Source organism: Harpia harpyja, chromosome 8 (assembly GCF_026419915.1).
Source record: "Harpia harpyja isolate bHarHar1 chromosome 8, bHarHar1 primary haplotype, whole genome shotgun sequence".
Classification (NCBI taxonomy): Eukaryota; Metazoa; Chordata; class Aves; order Accipitriformes; family Accipitridae; genus Harpia; species Harpia harpyja.
Window position 1 is genome coordinate 44910241 of NC_068947.1, and position 15606 is coordinate 44925846.

Here is a 15606-nt window from a genome sequence, read left to right on the forward strand (position 1 = left end):
ACTACTTAAAGATGGATGGTCATAGAATCACAGAAGCATAGAATAGTTTGGGTTGGAAGGGACCTTTAAAGGTCATCTAGTCCAACCCCCCTGCAATGAGCAGGGACATCTTCAACTAGACCAGGTTGCTCAGAGCCCCATCCAACCTGGCCTTCAGTGCGTCCAGGGATGGGGCATCTACCACCTCTCTGGGCAACCTGTTCCAGTGTTTCACCACCCTCATCATAAAAAATTTTTTCCTTTTATCTAGTCTGAATCTACCCTCTTTATAGTTTCAGATTGTAGAGATTCAGTCTTACTTAAGGTGAGGATAAGAAGATAAATATAATGCTCAGAATTTAATCTTGGATAAAATAATAACTGAGTTTGTGTCTCTGAGCCATGGCTGAACTAGGTGACAGGCAAAGATAAGAGCATTAGCACTTTCAATTAATGTAGGAAAGTGGCCAATAATGTCTTGCTATCTTTTCCTGTGTATCTCGAAACATGAGGTGTTTCAGAAGTGTGCTCAGAAACTAAATGCAACACCGCGCCTCACCACACCCACACGATATATTCTTATGGTAGTTCTCCCAAGCATCTTCAGCACCCTTCTCTACAGCCTTTTTTCACAGTTATATCTACTGTAATCTGGATGCCCATGTATTCACTACTTTCATTTAAAAATCCAGCTATGAAACACAATCCACCTTAAGTAAAACAGAAAAAAATGAAGCAGTAGAGTGCCTATACAAGCAAACACCCCTTTCTCTTTCAGCTTCTGTCTCAGCAGGCAACTCGATGGGCAGCATTTATTTAAGCAGAGATGCTTGCAAAGGTCTTCTAGGACAGGCTGACAATGCTTTTTGATAAGTATGGATTGTGTTTGTGTGGTCCTCTCCCTCACTCCACTCACGTAACTAAGCGAACAGTGGAGCACCAGTTCAAATGGTGTTTGCTGAGCCCAGCATGGTCACCCAGCTAACTGCCTCCATGGAGTAAGGTAACAGCAGTACTATATATTCATGCGGAATGACAAATGAGTCTCCAAAAGATATTAGGAAATGTCCTGCAGTGCCTTGTTTAACTGCAAGAGTAAACTGCAGATGGGCACAGCACACAGGCAGCATTCATCACAAACAGATTGCTCATTGTTTTACCTAAAGTGAGATCTAGGAAGTTCAAACATCCCCCTCTCTCTTGGAAGGCTTGGGTCACAAAGTCTGTTGTGGAACTCTGCATAGAGCCAAAGAATTTACAGCTAGACAGTCTCAAGCACAGTGGCCTTCATGGTCCAATTGCTGAATCTATGTAATGATTTTAATTCTTTTTTGACTTTTAATGTGTGGCTGTGATACAAGTTCAGTACTTTGTTCTACGTTTCTCTGTGGCAGCCCTGTTTCTTGCCATCCTCAGGAAGGATTCACAGTGATTATGAACAGGCTTACAGCTTCTTCTGTGGTAATCATGGCAGCATACCAGGGCTGATGAGAAACTCCAAGAGTTCAAGAAAGAGTTGCCCCTACTGTGATGCAGTTTAAGACTATCAACTTTTTTTTCCCTACTTACATGAAGGTTCCTGAGCTATAGTGCTGCCCAGAAAGAGCTGTAAACTACCACCAGAAAGGAACAATTTAGCCTCAGGGCAATCCAGAGGGTGCATGACACAACATAAAGTGCCTTCACATATCCCTAAGCTGTGTTTGCACTGAACAGAATTACACCCTGAGGACAGAAATGGAACTGATGAAAATGTCATCTTTGTTGTGTTTGCTTTCTGAGAAAAAAAAAATCCACTAGAGGTTATCAGAGGAACAATTTTATTTTTAGAATACTCTTGTTCCCATGAAACTCAAGAGAATTTTTATCTTTGACTTGAATGAGAACAAAACATTGCCCTTGGAGAATGTCTTCTTACATTACCAAAAAAGAAATATGATTAGGAAAACCTGTGGAGTATATTTTCTCCAGTGAATTGCTCTTGAAGAAATATATCTATAGAGAGAAGTATTTATGTTAATTCTGAGACATTATTTTGTCATGCTGTTAGTTTTATAGGGTACTGGTTTGCAATTTCTTCCAGTGCCTATTAAAATTAAAGGGGATCACAAGTTTTTAGTCAGCACTGGATTAGAGGAGTGAGTGCTCTTAGCAGAATTTTACAGATGAAAGGAGAGAATATGATTTTATTAATTTGTTCAATGCTTTTGGAATAAATTAAAGTATCTTCTAACACATACAAATGTAAGGAAAGATAAAGATAACAATCCCATCCAACAAAGCTCTATACAGCTCAGATCTGGAAAAGCATTTGCAGATTTATTGGAGATTGTGTATTTGCCCTTGCATAGCATTCCTTATATTGAAGAAGCCTTCACATTTTTTTCCTTTCTCTAGTAAGCCACAAAACAAAGGTTGTCTTTAGTCCAGGGTTTGTTAAAGCACTGACAAGCTACACTAAAACTAAAACTCATCACTCCAAACAAAAACACAGTTAAAACTGACAATAGACACCTTTAAAAATGTCTTTTCAAGCAACGATTGAATAAAAGAAACATATCACTAGAAGATAATTTTCCTGTATTGGCATTTTGCTACCATGTAAACCTAATTTCAGAGATTGTCCATCTAGCAGTGGAGAGGTGATTAGTCTCCAGGTCATTAGTTCTGTGGTAGAGAGAACTGACTGGTTACAGTTAAGGTTACAATTATGTCTGGGATTAGGGTTGATGCTTTGGAGTGGTGGGGGTGAGCTGTGCAGCTACAGTTAGGGTTCGGGTTCAGGAAAAGAAGAGCTCGACAAATACATTTACTGTGGGATCTTGTCAATGTGGTAAGTCTAGGATGAGGACTGGTGATGATGGCAAGGACTTATGCCTTCTGGGTAGTTGTGATAGGAACTGGTGGCAAGAGTGTTATTATTAAAGGCAGTACAGAGGTTGGATGCATGATCTGGATTTAGGAATGCAGTCTGTGGAATTGTATTTATCACTGTACCACAGCTGCACTTATTTCAGATGTTTTTTTATAGGAGTGAAGAACCGATGATGCATCCCAGAGGCAACAGGAGTGACTAACTATAATGAAAGTGACCGTCTTGTTTGCGGTTAGGATTAGGACTCTGCAAGGCCAAGGTGGGAGATCTGCTTTTAATATGGGGTCCTGGAGAGGTGTAATGATGTCTGAAAGGATGGTTGGCTCTGATCTGGGAATTGATAAGTCTGTAATGAAGAAAATGGTTGGAGTTAGGGGGCAAGAAAGAAGAGGACAGAGAACTGGGAGTATTAATGAATCCTGTCCATCACAGGGAGGGCTGAAGTTGGCAAGGAAGAGTGCAGTCTGTATGTTATAGCACTGAAAAGAGGATTGGTAGGATTATTATTATGATAAGATATTATTAAGATTAGGGTTGGGTGAAGGATCAGGCTTTAAGAAAGCAGAGGTTGTAAACAAAAATTTATTCCTGAAGCCTACCAGTCTTTTACTCTTCATTTAGGGGTGATTTTGCAGCAATGAACTGTCAATGATTAAGCTGTGACAGGACTACAGATAAAGCATCTGGCAGTTATGCAGAGTTCGGGGTAGAAGAGGACAAAGACCTGAATTTACCCATAGGTCCTACAGAATTTAGAGACAGGTCGGAGCTGATGCCGGAAAGCTACTTAGCTTGGCATTAATTTGGAAGTTTGTGGCCATTGTTAGTCTGTCCAGAAGCCTATCCTAAGGGTAGCAGTCCCTTTTTCTGTGAAAGCAAGCATGGAGAGCTAAACTGAGTGTTGGATCCTGTCAATCTGAGAAGGGATGACTGTGGAGAGGGTTAGTGCTTGCAGAGGTCAACAACATCTGGATAGCATTGGCTTAGGAGAGGGTGAGTAAGGTTACCTGCAAGTGAAGGCCATATTTTGATATCTGGTTTCTGTTCGGAAAGCAGAGGTGCCTGTTGCTGGATCCTGCCAAGCCTCAGGTTCTGGTTTCAGGACTAGTTCTCTTAGCAGTGAATAATGTATAATTCATCCTGTGACAGAAAGCAGTAAATGGGCTAAGGATGTTAGAGTGTTAACTGTTAGTGTGGCTTAGGATAACAGGTCTGTCTGGTAAAAGATGGTTAAGGTCTTGGTTTTACATTAGTTCCTTAAGAAGCTAAGGCAGAAGACCAAACTTTGGTACTGGAGAAGTCAGTCATTGTGGTATGAACTCTGTAGTACAGATCAGTATTGTATTTAGAAAGCATCATTAATGCTTATGTTACAGTCCAGAAAAGGGGAGGCTAGAAGAGCAAGTTAGTAGGTGGACCTACTAAGTCCTGTGGGAATAGCATGTGGGCTATTATTTGTAGTGAGCTGTGTGTTTCTCTCCAAACTTAATTTTTAGGGTGTCCAAGTTGGTGGCTTTTTATTTTGTTTATTGGCTGAAGTTGTGTTCAGGTTTAAGGTAAAGAAAGCTGAATTTAGATACTCAAGTTTCTTGCAGGATCCTAACAGGTTGTGGCTGGTCCTACCTGTGAGTAATGGATGATCAATGCCATGGCAGGAAAAGTTGAGTGGGTTTGGATATGGCGACCAGTAGGACTGAATTTGGAGCGAGGGATCTGTGCAGCAAAATTCAAATATTAGTGTGGTTTCTTGCAGGGCATTGAGGCCTAGAACAAGGAGTGGTTCTAACACAGGAGAAGATCTTTTTGGAATTTATGAAGAAATTTAGACTGAATGTTAAAATAGCCGTGCAGGAAAGCAAGGGCTGCAAAGATCAGCTTATTATTGGAGTCTTTCAGTTCTGCAGGGCAGGATGAAAGCTACTGTTAGAAGGAGCGTATGCTTTCTGCATGGGCAAGTAAAGTTTTTACTGAGAGGAGAGCAATGGTTGCTGCTATGTTTTAGGTAAACAGAGTCTGAAAAGCTTGTTCCATTGCTGTGTTCTGTGAGACCAATAATTCCCATTTCACTGTTGATCTTTTCAATTGTGAAGAGCAGGTATGTAGTACGTGACAGAAACTGGGGCATGAATAAAACTCTAGACAAGATTTTAAATTGGGATTTTCTTTAGGTCTTCAGTAATTGCTCCATGTTCAACATGGGTTTCTATAAAACCGAGATGAAGACTGACATAAAGAAAGGTGAATTACTGTTCATTTCAGTATGGCTGAAAAGGCGGATCTGGAGAAATGTGATGCTGCCAGTTCTGTTGGGGTAGGGTAGGGACTGGACTTGGGGATGGACATTGGATTTACACCTTCTGGTTATTTTGGGAGCAGGTATTAACAGGGGTCTGATGAAGGATAAGACAAGACTTTTGTGATCCCTTTATGGATTATTTTTGAGACTGGATAGAATTATTTTCTATAAAGAAAAGAAAGCAAGCAAGAAATCACAGTTTTGAGCTGTTTGTGAGGCTGGTAAATAGCATTGCCATTGTTTCATCCTATTCATGCATGTTTCATTTGAGCATTTAAAAAGAAATATTTATATTCTTTCTTTTTTAAATTTGAAATGTATATATATTTTAAAATGTCAGAAAAGGTTTTTAAACCAAACACTAAATGAAATACTTATAGCTGGGACAAAATGAATGCTTACATTAACCCGCATTTTTTATTTTATTTCCTGTGTCAGGTTTTCCAAAATAATTCTTTTTCCCCAACTTTTCCATTTGGCCAACTAGGCTAAAAACTTTTTTCATAGTGCTAAATTCCTTTGCCATACCAGGTTTAACTTCATGCATGGAGGCTGATACAGTACAAAAATTAAAGAGAAAAACAGAATCATCCATAGTATTAGTGAAAAAGTAAACACTTCAGCTGTTTTCTGTATCACCATAACACAACACAGAGGAGCACATGAGATGTGTTAATAGGGTACTCTGCATAAGCTTCCACTGTTCATCTCTGTTGCTTTCCTTGTTTTGCAGGTGAATGCAAGGTTTCAACATTCAGAGTCGTCCTTCTGGCAAACGTTATGAATATTAAATATTCATGTATGAAATCTGTTCAGATCCAACCTTGGAATCATTTTGAGTTTGTTTATGACCAATTAAAATGCCATATAAATTTCAGATTCTGCCATCTGAGTAGCCTGAATGCAGAGAATGAAGGACAATATCCTGTACTCCTAATTTAATTTTCCCATCAGTGTTTGTTTGAACTCTGTCTGTGGGTCAGGACAATGGATGTCTGTGCAAATATTTTCTGCTTACGCCAGCCAGGACTGTGTGCATAATTCCAGCTAAAATTTCAGCGACAGTTTATAGTCAGTTAAGCTGACTTTTCCCACATAGAAAATAACACTTTCAGATTGAGAACTTTATTAATGAGCTATATGTGTCACTTGCCTGTGGCAGAGCTTTGATTTTATGTGAACTGGACCCCCCTCTGGCTCCAGATCTCAACTGGAGTTTGAGGAATCTTATAACCTTCAGAAAATGAAATTTTATTGAACTTGGAACAGTCCCACAAGCATCAGAGATTTACTGTGCACACAGAGAAAACAGAAGATAAGTAAACGGCAGAAGAATGTAGTGAGTCACCTAACCTGCAGAAAGAAGGTAAAACATGTGGAGGAAGACAGTAGCAGGTAGAGGATGCAGTTTCCCCTTTGGGTCAGCTGGACGTGTTTTTGCCATTAACTTCTAAATTTCACCTCTGAGTCCAAGCATCATCAGCCTTGAACTTGTGAGTGACAGGGAGGTGGAAAGGGTACTTCCATGCTTCTCAGCCTGGAAAAACAAAGTGGGAACGTCTGCCAAAGAAATCTGGACACTTTGGATTTTCTTGAAATACCCAAACATTGTTATTTCCTCTGATTTTGTATGCAGTATCTGAAAGAGATTGACTTGTAAGTGTTCCCATGGTCTTTGTGTACACAAAGAGGAATGAGACATTTTCAATGACATTTATTTTAGACTGATGGAAGGAACAAAGAGCCAGGCAGCTTCCAAGAGGGTGTTTCCTCAGCGTGACCCTGAACATAGTTTGAGAACAGTCTGGCAGCTCGCTCTGAGCACAGGCACAGCTCCTGGAAACTGAAAAAGTGCCTACTATGAGCAGTAGACAGACATGGCTGTCCGCCTCTGTGGGCAAGATCATGCAGCAAAATTCAGATATTAACATGGAAATGTCCTCAGAACAGGGACAGCTGGAGTCAGCATTTTGGTTTGGATCACTAAGAGAGAGGCCCATTGGAGAGACAGGCCCATTTGCAAAAGCTGGATGCATAGTCAGATTTCAGGCAACTTGAATGCTCAAAAGAGACTCAGAAATGGGCAGTGGTTTAGGTCCTTAGAAACACAGCAAAAAACAAGTGTTTTTATATTTTTACTGCCAGTACTGTGTACAGAATAAATGTGAAATAAATTCAGATAACTCCCATTACAAAAGAGAAAACTAATTCCTTTCCCACACTGTGTCTCATACCAAGACCACTTTGAGCACTGACCACTTCAAACCTCCACCTGAGTTGCAATCATTTGTAAACAGTTTCAGGCCCAGTCTGCTCCGTCTGCATTTGACATCACTTCAGTTTTTTGCAGGACAGTCAGTGCTGCTTTAGGTAAATACTCCATCCAATCCCCTTCTAATATATAACTCTTTTGGTTCCCTCATAAATTAGACAGAAACTAACAGAAATTTAATAAACATGTTGTAGATCTCCACTTATTGAAACAGTAACATCCAGAGCAACTGGCAGATTTACACAATCCTCCAGGTGTAGGCTTGGTAGGAAGATCATGGTAGTTCAAATTTTACTCATTACAGAGCAGAACATGAAGAATATGTATCATGCTTAAGAGAAAACCAAGAATATTTGAAGTAACTGGTCATTGTCCAGCTTACTTCTCCTTCTATTATAGAGAAGTTTGTTCATGGCTAAGATCCTATTTCTATGTAATCCAGATTCTTCCAGCCTATTTCTACAACATCAGTTTACTGGACCTTTCGTGATGATTCCAGTCTTCCTATGTTGCCGAACTATGGAGTTTTTCAGTCATGATTTTCTTTAAGATTGAAATTGGAGAGTGATGGAGTGAAGAGGAGAAAGGAAATAATACCACCTCAGAAGGAAAAATAGGAAATCTGAAGTTGGTTTTGGAAGAGAAAGTACAAAAAAACCCCACAATCTAAATGTTACATTTTGGCAGTATCAAAACAAAATTATCTTGACTGCAGAGTGGAAGTGTTTGGCTCTGTTTGCCGCCTTCTACATATATTTGAAGTCTAGGAATACTGAATCCTGGAAGACTGAGTTTTCAAATTGTAAGAAGGAGCCTTGAAGCTGTCTGGATTCTGAGCTCTATTTTAGAAAAAAATTGCTCAAGACCTTACTTGCTGGCACCTTTAACATTCTTGTCCCCAAAGCTATTCAGATAGTGAATGTGCTCCAGAGCTGTGACTCAGGAAATGAGGGCTCCCAGGTGAGTTTTTCTCACTGAGTAAATCCAGCCAAAATCCAGGTTTAGCACCAGAGCAAGCTTCTATTGGAAGCATGTTAGTGTAATGATGGATCCCTCTGAGATACACTGGGATAACAGCCATGATGACATTAGCTCTTCCCAGTCAGTTTTCCTCTGCCTCTGTTCAGTGACCCTCAAATAAACAACATGAAAGCTGACAACCACATTCCATGAACATTACTTAAGACAGATTTCGGTGACTTCAGCTACAAACATTTCCTCCCATTTTTCTCATTGTCGTAATCATTGCATGACTTCAATAGCTGTAAATACTCACTATCACAATCGGTTTAACCTATCTGTTTTTACCAGCCAATCTATCTGCTTCTAATTTCTTTTTGCTTTCAAAACAAGTTTATGTAACAGGCTAAGATGGATTTTTGTAATTCCAACAACTCCAGACAACTAGACTTCTATGGATCTCAATCACTTGTAGATACTAATGGGATAATATCTCTAAATGAAACTTTGTCGTGATAGCAGTGTGGCAGGCCAAACTGCATAAATGAAGGGGCTGCAGAGCAATACTTGGCAGAAAAAACCCAGTATATTGAAGAATTATAACTGTTCGGTTCAGTATACCAGGACAGAAGTCCAAATGGAAAAGGACTGGCATTAACACATTTGGAATTGGAAGGGGATGCCTGACTTCAGCTCATTTTGTTTGTCAGCATTTCTGACTCTCTGGCTGCAAGGTCTGCAGATCTGCAGATCTGGCTTTAAAATGCATTTAAACGAAGCTGAATGGCAGCATGTCTGCTGAGGGGAACATTTCTGCCAAGAGGAGGGAGAAGAAACAGCAGCACCTGCCATGTCATTTATAGCAGCTGTCACCTTTCTAAAGCTACCAAATTCTCTTTCCACCTACAAAAGTAACTCTGTTTTCTTCTCACCCCTCCAGGCATTTGAAATATTAAGAGCCAGTGCAGTTGTCTTTTTTTCCCTTACTCTGTTCCTTCTAGCTTCCTTTCCTTATTACTTTATATGTCTATCAACACAGTCTGTTCTGTACCATTTTCCCAGCTACTGAATGCAGGACTTTGTAAGAAATTCTCAAAACAATTGTAATGGATAAACTGAATTCCAGATTAAAAAAAAAAAACAAACCACAAACCCATATCTCAAGAGTTCTGTATCTCTACAATCTTCGGAAGCATTTCAGGACAATGTCCAAAATATGTAATGCAGTTAAGATACTGCGTTCTTGAATTGGAACAGTTGAGACTAATCCTCTTCAATGCTCTAACTCAATGATAAATATTTCTAATGGCTGTATCTATTGCAAACTTGGGGCTCCTTGTATCTGGACACGGTTCCTATCAGACAGTTTAAAGCCTTGGATTAACTTTCAAGCAATCAAAGCATTAACTCTTTTTGATTGTGAAGAACTAACTTCCCCAGCAGTAAGTAAGTATATGGCTCTTGGCTAGTTCTTAGATATATTTTATATCTTACAAATGAGGAAATAGAGACAAAGAAGTTTGGGTAAGGTTCACAGGCAGTAAGTAGCTGCAGTGATCACAACCCCGGGAGAGCCTTGCTCCCCACTCATGCACTGCCCCTGCACTGGCAGGACTGATGCTGTTTGCTTGTTCTTGTTTTGTTCTGAAACAAAAAGGCACGAAGAGACCAACTATTGGGAGCAAGAGCTTGTAGGAAATTGCATGTTTTAATTTACTTCACCGGTATTTGGCAAGTAAAATTTTTGATAGTTTATATGACTGCATTTTCAAACATAAATGAAATACACCAACTGTGCCCAGAACTAGCGGAGACAAATACAATGCAGCATTTATTTTCCTTAAATAAACAAAGCTTATTTTTCTCATTTTTTTCTTTCATTTTTGTATATGATCCTATACCTGTAAAAAATTAAATTATGAATGGAAACCTCTCCAGGGTGTTCAGCTGCAATGAATGCAGCATCTGCCATTTGGTATTGAAAGAAGAAAAAGCTTTTCAGTTCTTTGCAAGCCAGATGCAAAAGTGTTTGATACTGAAACTTCAAATAGAGCAGGGAGAAATGGTAGATTTTTTTAGAGGTAATATTTTTCCCTTTTGATGCAAGATAAATTTTTATTTAATTTTGAAATTTAAACTGAACATAAAAGTCTTTGGAGTACAGCCACAAATACTGAGGCTGTCATTAAATATATCTTGTTAGAGTTAAGGAGAGATTCCCTATAATGCAAGTACTTGGAATAACATCTTACCACTTCTGTCTGAAGCACAGACCTGTTTACATAAGTGGGTTGATCAGAGACAGTTTCTGGCGAAACAAATGTTCAAGAAGATTAATGACCAACACATGTTGTATTTTGTTATCTAAAACAACACCCAAATTCTCAACTGAAATCTAGGTTATGTGATGACATAGAGTGTTGGTTAGGGGTATGTCCTGGTTTTGGGGTGCTAACCCACTGTGCCCACTTTTGTTGCTCTTTGGAGAAAGCAGTCATGTTTTTGTAGAAGGATTTCACTCCATTACTAGGGAAAGGGTGAATTTTCCTTTCTGCTGTAGGGCTAAGAAATGTAGGTCTGAGAGGTGGCCCAAATGTATATGCAGAGAACATGTCATTGTTTGGTCCACAAGAAGGAAAACCACCAGATTACTAGGAAAAGCACCTCCTTCCTCATTTCAAGCCATTCTGCAGTTGTTAGGATGCCATTAAAGCTTATGGCATAGCAAGAGGTTTGGTATTACCATGGTTCAACAGAAAACACGGTAACTTGCTTCTGCTTCTGTTTGCTCTAGGCAGTTAAGTATGCATCCAGTCTGCTAAACTGGTCAACAGTCTGGAGGCCTTTTTAGACCTCTCAGTGCTACTGGTAATTAAATGGCATTGATGCAGAAACAGTGCATGCTATTCAAAAGACCAGGCACGTTCATCTATGTATTAGAGAGAAATTCAAGCCATTACATCTAGGAAGATGAAGAAAGCTACAGCTGGAACTAGCCATTAATATGGAACTAGACATCAGGTAGCAGACCTGGGTGTCCTGGTGGACAAGTTGAACATGAGCCAGCAATGTGCTTTTACAGCAAAGGCGGCCAACAGCATCCGTGGCGGCATAAGGTAGAGTGTGGCCAGTAGGTCAAAGGAAGTAATTCTTCCCCTACACTCAGCCCTGGTGAGGCCACCTCTGGAGTGCTGGGCTCCTCAGTATAAGAGAGACATGAACATACTGGAGCCAGTCCAGTGAAGCGCCACAAAAATGACAAACGGATTGGAGCATCTGACATAGTAGGAGAGGCTGAGGGCTGGCATTATTTACCCTTGGGAAAAGAAGGATCAGAGGGAATGAGGGAATTCTTAATAATAGGTATGAATACCTGATACAGTGGGTGTAAAGAAAACAGAGCCAGACTCTTCTCAGTGGTATCCAGTGGAAGGACAAGATGCAATGGGCACAAATTGAAATACAAGAAATTCCATTTAAATATCATAAAACCTTTGTTTTTACTGCAAGGGTGATTCAGGACTGGAGCAGGTTTCCCAGAGAGGTTGTGAATCTCCATCCTTGGAGATATTCAGACCCAGCTGAGTATGGTCCTCAGCAATCTGTTCTAGTTGAGCCTGCTTTGAACAGGGCGTTTGGACTAGACGATCTCCAGAAGTCTCTTCTCACCCTAAACATTGTGTGATTCTGTGATTGCAGGCTTAGCCATGCAAGTGAGTCTGATACACTGGGGATTCACTGTCCATATCACCTCTGCACTCAATACAGAGACTAGCTTAAAAAGCTGAGTATTCAAAGTCCTATGCGAGTGAATATCGCCTAGATATTTACTCCACAGTGCCATCTTTGACAGCTACTTTATACTTTACAGCTTTTGTTGTTTCCCATGTGTCAGTAGAGGAATCATGAAAATGCAAGAGCAAGAGATAGCAGAGGTTCTGGTGTACTGCCTGGCATAAGAATGACCTAACACATCATAGTTGCTGGACCTACAGCCCAAAGTCATGTCTTCTATTTGGCACTCCAAAAACTTTGCCTCACGGGCTAGCACAGCCACGCTAAGTAGTGTGCAACTTCCCTTCCCTTATAAACCTGTCAAGCTATTTCTCCTAGAGAGAGGCTAGAAGAAGAAAGATTTACTTCTGTTAGTGACTGTTTGGGGCTGCTTAGAGTCTGTAGCAACAATAACAAATACAAAATGGAACAAGTGGCACCCAAGGATTTCGCAGAACCTAACTTTCTGCTCTGCCAGATGTTGCACTTGTTCTGTCCAGGACTACATTACATATTTCAGGTTATAGGGCTGCCAGCATTAGTATTGCTTTTCCATTTTGTGTTGTTTCTCTTCAGCGATGGCACTGGCATCACTGCCAGTGAAGACTGAAGTAATACTAGCCCTTGGCCCGTACCAGGGACTTCAGAGAAGTTTGTCATGCATCAGTTGGTGGCCATCTCCATTTTACAGAGGGAAAAACAAAGGCAAAGCATAAACCAGCACGTCTATGGGCTCCAACTCATGACTGCAAGTGTTTCTAGGAGTGACAGCTGAACAGGGCACTAAACTTCAGCCCCACAGCTTACAGCCCAGTGTAAAAAAGTAAACGGTGTGATTTGGGATGACTGGGCCTAGTAGCTGCCTACACCACTGCAGTTAGGCCTGTCTATGTCAGAGCAGCATGGGAAATGTATGGTACAGTGGAAAGAGAACCCAGGACTCCCAGTTGCTGGATCTAATCTCTACTTGATGTTTTCTCCAACAATATGTCCATTCCTTGCCAACTAGTTTTAAATGATTAATTTTGTTACTGGATAGTCATATTTTGTGGGTAGCCACTAGTCAGTTTGAGTTATTCACTTTTACAGAATACTTCCTCTAGAAGGTACTGTAAACAGAATTAATTTTTAAATAGTTTGAGTTGTTTGAAAGCCATGAGCAATGGTTATTAATATTGGCACAGAATAGGTCACATGCTTATGATTCAAGGGATGGAAACCGGAACATTTTGGACAGAACTGATGTTTTTATAATTCACTTGCCTTATATCCAGACACTCTGGTGGTAGAAGTGTTAATTATACCCAAGACAGGAAACTGGGGAAGTTACAGGTACTAATACATGCGGACATGTGGTAAAATAAATCTTTAGATGAAGAAAATCATGTATGTTCAAGTAATCTAGTTTCCATTTCTTGGTTACGACATGCAATTTTATCATGCATCTCTTCTGAAAGAGGAGGAGGAAGGAGTTTGTCTCACTGAAGGCAATGGAAAGTATGCTTGATATAGCATGCACAAATATGGACATGAAACTGGGAGGCTGCACTGCTAACAGCTCTTACAGATGCAGAGAAGCATGCACCCAGATTCCCAAACAACATACAGTGATGTTTTGACTTGAAATTTCTTGCAGTGAAGCTCATTCTTGTGATAAAAAATGGCAGGTCCCCAACCAGCTAGCTTCAGGAAGCCAAGAAAGTTTGCCACTTGGTGATTGCAGCCTAGTTACCACCAGCACAACTCAACACTATTCTGCTTCCCTAAAAAACCCCCAACAAAACCAACATCTCCAAGGCTTGCCACTGTTTGGAAAGAACGCGTAACTTTTTTGCATATGTCTAGACTGGTTTACTGCTTTTCAGTGCGACTTCTTGTCATGGTATCACAGCCAGTACGTACTTTTTGACTGCTGCTGACCAAGGCCGACTGACTAGTCTTCAAAAGCAGAAGAATTTGCCAGCAACTGAGTCAGTTTAAACTGCCTGCCAGGAATTTGCTGCATGCTATACAATACATTTTTGAGTGACCTTCTAAAAACAGCCTTGACAAGAAAAAAAATCTGACATTCCCACTTGGTCTTATGCCAGGATTCTGCCATGCTCCCTTTCTCTCCAAAGTCAAAGCACTTAACCTGATGTCAGTATAAATGGCTATTCAAAATGTTATGTTCAATAAGGAGCATGACCAGGGGCTGCACGCTGGACCTTAACGAATGGGGCCTTCTATGAAGAGGCACAGGAGTCTGATTCAACAAGACACACACACACATTGCATGGGACTGTAAAAGAAATGAGGGGCTGCCTGGATGTCTAGAGTCACGAGGGTAATGCCCACACCTCTCACATCACAATCTGACCGAGAACAATGTGCCTATGGAAAACAAGTGTGAATTCTGTAGGAAATAGAAGTTACTGGTATTTAACTCACCGCTAGGTGTCACGACTTCTTCATTTTTAAGCAGACTGCTGAGTTTTTCTATGCCTAGGGGAAAAAAAAAACCCTCAAGGTGAGGGCAGGAAGCTCGTGTATTAGCCAAATACCCGGGCCGGCTCCAATCTAAATTCTTTTCAGTAAAGTCAGGTTGGTAGATAGCACATTCAAAGAAAAATGAGAAATCATTTCCATCCCTTTTGCAGATTACTGCCACCTCAGACCATACTGAAACACTAAAAATGCCATGAGTGCAGGTAGCTGTAAAGTTCAGCATGCTCAGTGCACCATGGAGTTCTCCTTGTATTTGTTTGCTGTACATCAGCCCCAGATGCAGTAGAGCTACAGCTATATGAAAGTGAAAAAAGTTTTCCCCACATCTATGAAACGACTCTTCTTTTCAGTGTGCCTAGAATAGTTGATTTTGTTAAAAGTCCTTCCCTGTTGTTACTGACAAATGCTGTACTTTTTGTAGCTTTGGAGACTGATAAATACACAGACACAAAACTATGTATATATTTTAATATATATTCACAGGAAAAACATGGGTCAGGAAATGTTAATGCAATCACCCCTCCCTATGCCATGCACTTTTCTTATGCTGCCATGCTCTCCAGGGAGGTTTCACCACGTCCTGCTTTGCTGGCTTTTCTACTGAGTGGAATGCAGTGGAAGCAGTCTGTTTTTATGCTCTCCACTGAACCGAGAATCTTATCTTCTTTCTTGCTAGTAGACAAATTGTCATCAGGGTAAGGCTGGAACATACTTGATTTTTAAGCCTGTGGACTGGACGCAAACCAGCAAAGGAGTGAGGAGCTCGCTCTCCCTCTCAAGGTTTCCACAATCCCCTTCAAATGGGATTAAAAACTTAACATAAGAGGTGCAGCCTTGTCAGGAGAAAGACAAGCAAATGCTTCATGAATGCTCTTCCCCTTCTTTCTGTATATTCCGTGTCACGTTTAATGCACAAAGGTCTGGGGTGGACATTAACCCACCAGCCCAGGAAGAAGCAGGAGA

At 40.5% G+C, this 15606-nt stretch overlaps 1 long non-coding RNA gene across 1 annotated transcript in view; it reads right to left on the minus strand.

Annotated features, from left to right (window-relative positions):
* The window catches only part of LOC128144865 (uncharacterized), a 249212-nt gene that overhangs the window by 16755 nt on the left and 216851 nt on the right, over positions 1-15606 (minus strand). The window contains exon 5 of the long non-coding RNA XR_008236235.1: positions 14587-14640. This is a non-coding gene — a long non-coding RNA (uncharacterized LOC128144865). The remainder of the gene's footprint in view (positions 1-14586; positions 14641-15606) is intronic.